The sequence below is a fragment of the Oryzias melastigma genome, linkage group LG7 (genome assembly GCF_002922805.2).
Source record: "Oryzias melastigma strain HK-1 linkage group LG7, ASM292280v2, whole genome shotgun sequence".
Classification (NCBI taxonomy): domain Eukaryota; kingdom Metazoa; phylum Chordata; class Actinopteri; order Beloniformes; family Adrianichthyidae; genus Oryzias; species Oryzias melastigma.
Genome location: NC_050518.1, coordinates 21104058 through 21111039, shown reverse-complemented (window position 1 = coordinate 21111039; position 6982 = coordinate 21104058). Strand labels below are relative to the sequence as shown.

Here is a 6982-nt window from a genome sequence, read left to right as displayed (position 1 = left end):
ATACCGACATAAGAAAAGACAAAGAAATTAACAGCATTTTTCTTTTAGAATAAGTATAAAAAAATAATATATTAGAAAAATTATTAGGTGAGATTCCACAATTATCCAAAGTCATCAAAAAGATAATAATAACCGATTATGCTACTAACTTAAATGAGGAAACAAAAGCTACAAATAACAAGTTGAGACGTTATTTGGCTATTCACTGCACAGCGAATATCAAATCTTTATTTATATAGCACTTTCATATATATGTATATAAAGAAATAAAATATAAAATAAGAAGAATATGAACTCTTACCATTAGGGCGGCGCTACTGAGCACTACTATACAAGTCAGACTAAGAACATGAGCTCATTTTATGGATTAAAGATAGTTTACTTTTTAGCTTTTGAAGTCATTGTGCAAAAAAGTTCTTTCTAGAGGTGTTAAATCTGGCTCAGCACTTTCAATATCCCACATCTTTTTTTCCCTAATTTCTTATATTCTTAAGTTTCTTTTGCTATTTCGTTGTATAGAGTTATGTGAGCGTGAATGTAGTCACGCAGCCACCAGGACTGTGAATCCAAGACAAATGTCCTTCAAGACAATAAAGTATATTTGATTTGATTATGTTACCGGTCCAGATCATTCGGTTGAATATGGCCCCCCAAACCAAAATGAGTTTGACCCCCCTGGCCCAAAAGTGTCAAGCATACTTTAGTCCAAAATCCAGTTCAGAGAACGTCTGAAGATGTTTCCAGATCTCATGTTGGGTCAGGTCAGACCAGAACAGGACAGGAGGCGCTGCCACGGGGCGGATTAGGAGCACTTCAAATCAACAGGTTACCCACTTTGCCTCCCTGCCCTCTTTTTTCTTATATAATGGATTAGTGACTCCTGATCTCAGGATCTGACCCCCCTCTACAAACTCACAGGAACATCCTGAAGCAAATCCCTGCAGGGATGAAATAGACGTCTTAATTCAAACGGTGTGAACTCTAAGGGGAAGTTTGTGAATAAAATCATAATGAAGTACAACAACTGGGGACAAGCCCTTCAAAATAAAAGTCCACGTTTTGCAGTCAAAGTGGTCCAGAATAAAAATAAAAAAACAAAGAGAAGGGATGCTGATGCATCACATCAGACCAACACAACCCTCACAAACACACCCTAGATGTAAAATGACAGAGAGGAGATGCTGACTGACTCACCGAGAAGCTGTGCGCTGACGGAGCTCCGCTCTGACTCTCCTGACCAAAGCTCTGCGGCGTCTGGACGCGCGGCGATGCCGGGAACGGTACATATAGTCCGGCGTCACGTCGGAGATTACGGCGGCATCAGAGGGGCGGGGCCAGCACGTCTCTCAGGTGACGCTGCCAGTTTGCAGCAGTCAGGGGGCGTGGCTTCAGGGCAGGTATGCTGTTTCTGCGGTTGTTCTCCATCGTACTGCATCATTTTTGCTCAATATTTGGAATTCTTTATTTTTATATATGCCAAAACACAGAAAGGTCGGAAACTTGTAACCACGGAGACCAGGTGTCTTTTTATTTTTTATTTCAGGTACTTGACTATCTATTTAAAATCCTATTTTCAATTTTGATCCTGAACAGTCTTAAAGCAGTCGCCGTTTGAAAAATCTGATATGATCAGATCTGCAGACTCACAATGAAAAAGATTTGTGCCTTCATGCTGAGTATTGTCTTCCAACCTTTACCATTTAATTTTTAATTTAAAGTCACAACCAAACAAATCTTTAAGGTTTTAGTCCAGAAAACTAAACTGCATCCACTGCTGGCTGTATGTGTGGCTTTAAAAAAGAAAATTCTTCACAGCTAAAACATAAACGTTAATGTAAATGAGCACAGCAGAGATTATTCAGTTATGAATGCATAGAACAGGAGTCTGGAACGTGAGGCTCTGAGCCACGTGATGTTATTTAATTATTCCATTCATTTCAATTGTTTCTGTTTTTAATTTAATTTAAAACACGGTCAATACAGTAAAATGGTGGTAAAACGTTTAATATACTGTCAGAATCCAAAGCACTTATATTCTGCAAAAAAAAAAAGTTTAGTTTAAGCACACAACTACACAAACATATAACAGAAAATGTTTGACTTTGCTTATTTCTTATTCGAGTAAATGCTTCAGCAAGGCAGTCTTCTTTTCTGGGGTTTTTATTTATAAATTTAATGCACTGGAGTCCAAAGTAAAAAAAAAAAAGAAAAGAAACTTAAAAAGGAAACATGTAGGGAAAAAGATATATCTATTTTTTGTAATTCAGTGATATTTAAAACTGACTTGCCTAATGGTTACAAACAGGTGACCTGTTTGGGGTGTATCCTGCTGTTACCCAACAGCAGCTGGGATAGGCTCCAGCAACCCCAAAAGAGATGGATGGATGAGTCCCAGAAACATATATACAGTCTTGCATTTTTCAGTGAAGTGAGGCTTTGTGGATCATGTTGGGTTCTAGTCGGTAATCAACCCAAATTGCTGTTATGGAGTTAAACTTTGCCACAAAAGAAAGTACAAAGCAGAATTTCACCATCAAGTAGCTGTAAAACCAACAGTTGTTCACTTCAGAGTGCAGAACGGTCAGCAAGATCCATTGACTGTAAATAGGATCTGGACTGAGTGACCCCTCCCCCCTCAAACAGGAAGTACCTGAAATCGCAGAGACTTCTGTTGGCAAACTAAAAAGCTTCAGGTCATTATATTTGTTAGAATAATCATTCATGCTCTGATACATTTTTAACATCTTCTCACTCTGTCCAGTTCTCACATACAGACAATGATAAGAGTACTGACAGAAGGATAAAGTTTACCTGTTGCTTCACTGTGTCACATGATCAATGTATTGTATTGTGGTCTATTGAGTTAGATTACAGTTATATGTCATTATGGGATGATTGTATAAAAAGTAATGTATACTGGAGAGAACTGAAGGAACATGCTAAACTGTCATTTGTTCTTCATGTGCAACAAAAACATTACATTCATGTTAATCCTTGTTTATTCACATAATGGTATTTATTCTAAATTTTTGATTTTTATAGTTACAGGTGAGCTACTGCAATAAGGAAAAAATGCAAACAAAAAAGAACAAACTTTTTCCAAAATGCTTCTTCTGTCTGTCATTTGGCTTCTCTCTTTAGGGGCCGTCACAGCGAGTCATCCGCCTCCATTTACATCCTCATGTCCTCCATCACTGCCTCCATGGATCTTCTCTTTGGTCTTCCTCTAAACCTGATTCAAGGAAAGCAAAGAGATAAAAAGGGAAACTGAAAAATCTCCTTAAGTGCAAAGTATTTGTTTATTGGGCAGAACTTAAATAATGAAACAGTTAAATGTAGAAATTAATGTTTAAATTCTGATATTTCTGTTATGTATTAAAAAAAATAGTTTATGATCTTCCTAGTAACATTATGGCTGTATAGAGTTATTACTTTACACACACAAAAAAAAAACCCAGAATGATAACCTGTGCAGGCTCCACCTTTGCTCAACCGTCACTAGGATAGGCTCCAGCAACCATGTCACCTTGAAAAGGATGCAAGTGTTGATAGAATAGACAGAGATAGTTATTTAAAAACAAGAATTTATAATAATAAAATTACACCTACTAAATTAGATCTTAGAAAAATAAAAAATGAGTGTTAAATTTGAAAAACAAGCAGAATTTAAAAAAAGATACTAAACAACAACAACAGTTATTTACATTCACTTTTTACCTCAGTTATAAATGTCATTGTATTTGTGACACAAAGATAAAGCTCTGTCTGTAAAACTCCTGGTGAGAATAACATTAAGTCTGAAAGGATTGCCTCATTTCTCCACAGAGCAGCTGCAGGTTTCCGTCTCCATGCAGACGGGTTATAATGCAGTCTGCAGACTTCACCTTTAACAGGCTTATCTATTAATCTGCAGCAGCTCATGTCACCTCTCACTCACAGCAGTGACAAAGGACACGTCCTGCTGAACACACAGAAGAGCCTCTCTGATCACGTTTGACAAACCGCCGACGACACGGGAAAGCAAAGAGCCGTGTTCTGAACAACAGGTCTGAGAGGAGATGTAAACACGGGGGTTGGGGGGGGTAACCGTCATTAAACTGTTTACAACTTCAAGGAGGTCTTTTCAAATAAAGTCACAGAATAAAACATTAGTTTGAGTGACTGTGATGATTAATCTTATTACATTTTATAAATGCCAATTTATTGAAGTAATTTGTATTGTTTTGTATTTTATTTATTTATTTTTTGTTTTGTTTTTGTTTTTTTTAGCTTAGTTTTGGTTTGAATTGTTTTTTATTAACTGGTTTCGGTTTTGTTTTGATTTTGTTTTGTTTAACAAATTATTTGTTTTGTGTTGTTTTGTTTTGAATCATTTTTCTTTGTTTTCAATTTTTTTTTTTATTTTGTTTGCTTTTAAGTGCGAGTTGTTTTTTGTTGTTGTTTTGAATTGTTTTGTTTGTTTGTTTTAAAGGTAGAGCTTGTTTTGTTTTGGCTTTCATTTTGTTGTTGTTTGTTTGACTTGTTTGGTTTTGGTTTGAACAGTTTTGTTTTTAATTGTTTTTACTTAAATTGTTTTGTTTGTTTTTTATTTGGTTTGAATTGTTTTGTTGTTATCTTGAATAGTTTTGTTTTAGCTTGAATTGTTTTGATATTTTTTGTATGACCTTTTATGGTTTGAATTGTTTAGTTTAGCTTTTTTTTCTTTTTTAGTCAAGGCTTGTTTTGTTTGTAAATGTTTTGCTTTGTCATGAATTTCTTTGTTGTTATTTTTCATGACTTGTTTAGGTTTGGTTTGAATTTGCTTTTTTTGTCAGAATTGTATTGTTTTGCTTTCAATTAATTTACTTTGATTTTGTTGTTTTTGGTTTGAATTATGATGTCTTTTTTCTTAATTTTGGTCTTTTTTCTATGATACTGTTGTGGAGAAGTGGCCCCAGAACCCGAGTCCCCCGGACCACCCAATACCACCCAGAGACTTTAGAAGTTGGTTGCAAATTGCAGCAACTTCCTGTTGACTCTCATGTTAAAAGATCAAATTTTGAAGGAAAAAAGAACACACATTTAGCAGTGTGGTTAAAGGATATTTTCATTTAATTTTTTTTAATCAGTGGTTTACTTAATAGAAAATTGGAGATGAATTTTCTTTAAGTAGTTTTTATTAGCAGGCGTGTTGACTTAACAGAGCTTCAAACTGTCGCACCAACAACAGGCCCCTCCCATTTAAGGCTTCGTTTTTACTTTACAGACACCAATGGATGGAGTCAGAAAAGGTCCATCTAGTAAACATATTTCTATGGGGTGAACCCGCTCAACACCTAAATATTACAAAATAACCCACCTCTTAAATGTTTATATGAAAAAGTATTTAAAAAAAACAACATATAACCATTGTGGAGCATGGGGGTGGAGACATCATGCATTGGGGCTGGTTTTCTGTGAAGGGAACAGGACGACTGATCCGTAGTAAAGAAAGGCAGAATGAGGCGGTGTAGGATCAGATATTCTATCAGTGAGATCATTGAGGATTAAAGCTGATCCCAAACACATCACAGCAACAGAGTGACTACGTAAAAGTTTGGAAGTGGTCTAGCTGGTCTATGGACCTAAATCTAAGAGAACATCTGTGAAGGAAGTTAAAAGTCTCCAAAGACACAAAACAAAACAGTTCTTGAGGAGATCCGCATGGAACAATGGAACAAAACAGCAGCTACAGTGAGTTCAAACCTGATGAGGACCCACAGGAAACTTTTGACTTCTGTCAAACCAGAGAAGAACTTCTGTTATTGATCAAATACTTGTTTTCAGCCTCTTTAAACTCCTTAAAACCATATGTCAATTCTTATAATCACCAGTCTTTACTCTGCATTTGCTCAAGAGTGGCAAGGATAGGCTCCAGCAACCTTGTAACTAAAACAAGGATCACAAGGATGAATAATGTGATATTCTTGATTTTTTTTTTAGGTCCCAAATTATTTAAAGTTTATATCAACGATATTTTTAATAAGTGTCACAGTTATTAAAAACAATACTATTTGCAGATGACACCAACATATTTTATTCAAATTATAAGTATAATACCCCAATAAATACAATAAATTATGCACTGGACCTCAATAAATTATCTTTAAACTTAAAAACCAAAAGCAATTATGTTCGGAAATTCTAAAGAAAATTCTGATTTGTCAATATATATTTAGATTCAGAAAACTTTATTAGTCCCAGACGGTAATTCATTTGCAGCATTTCCAGTGCAGTTTCACACACACAATAACATTAATGTGTCAGACCATCAAAGTTTAACATGAGTTCTCCTTTGCTCCATTACATCAATACACAATGATGTCACATCAGCAACAGCCTCAGAAAACACTTTTATCTAAGTTCAACAATCTAATTGTTATATATAGATGGTACCATAGTAGAAAGGGTATCCCAAATCAAATTCCTTGGTGTAATTATTGACAACAAATTAACTTGTAAGCCTAATATTAGACATATTTAGAGGAAAAAATCAAAAAGTGTTGCAATAGTTAAAGTAAAATATATCCTAAAATACAAACCATTACATACATTGTACTGCTCATTAGTAATGGCACTCCGAAATTTACTGTTATATTATTGTATTGTTTGGATCTTTACATTGAGAATTATTTATGTTACTGGAAAAAGACACATACAGGGATAGGCTTAAATAAGTGTTTTTTTCTGCCTATCCCCTTTTTAAACATCTATTTATTAAATACAGGATATAACTTTTCTTATAAAAAGTGATTGCATTGATTTTTGGCTTTTTTCCCCATCTTTTTTGTTATGTTTTACATGTTTGAAATAAATCAAATAAAAAGTGCAGTTAGGGAGAGAACTTTGCTTTATTTTATAGCTATTCTATATTTATTCTGGATCAAAAATGAACAAAAAATAACTTTAAAATATCATTCATATTTTAATTCAAATCATATATTACCATTCCAAAGAAATTTGA

The 6982-nt window shown here is 34.6% G+C and overlaps 1 protein-coding gene and 1 long non-coding RNA gene across 2 annotated transcripts in view; both read right to left on the bottom strand.

Annotated features, from left to right (window-relative positions):
- Window positions 1-1590, bottom strand: part of camk1gb (calcium/calmodulin-dependent protein kinase IGb) — a 14709-nt gene extending 13119 nt beyond the window's left edge. The window contains exon 1 of the mRNA XM_024292077.2: window positions 1195-1590. The gene's annotated coding sequence lies outside the window, so the exon portion shown is untranslated. The remainder of the gene's footprint in view (window positions 1-1194) is intronic.
- Window positions 1591-3091: 1501 nt separating this feature from the next.
- Window positions 3092-4054, bottom strand: LOC112159589. The gene is made up of 3 exons (XR_002921511.2): window positions 3718-4054; window positions 3468-3526; window positions 3092-3232 (listed from the first exon to the last, which is right to left on the bottom strand). It is a non-coding gene; the product is annotated as an uncharacterized LOC112159589 (long non-coding RNA).
- Between the last annotated feature and the right edge of the window lie 2928 nt (window positions 4055-6982).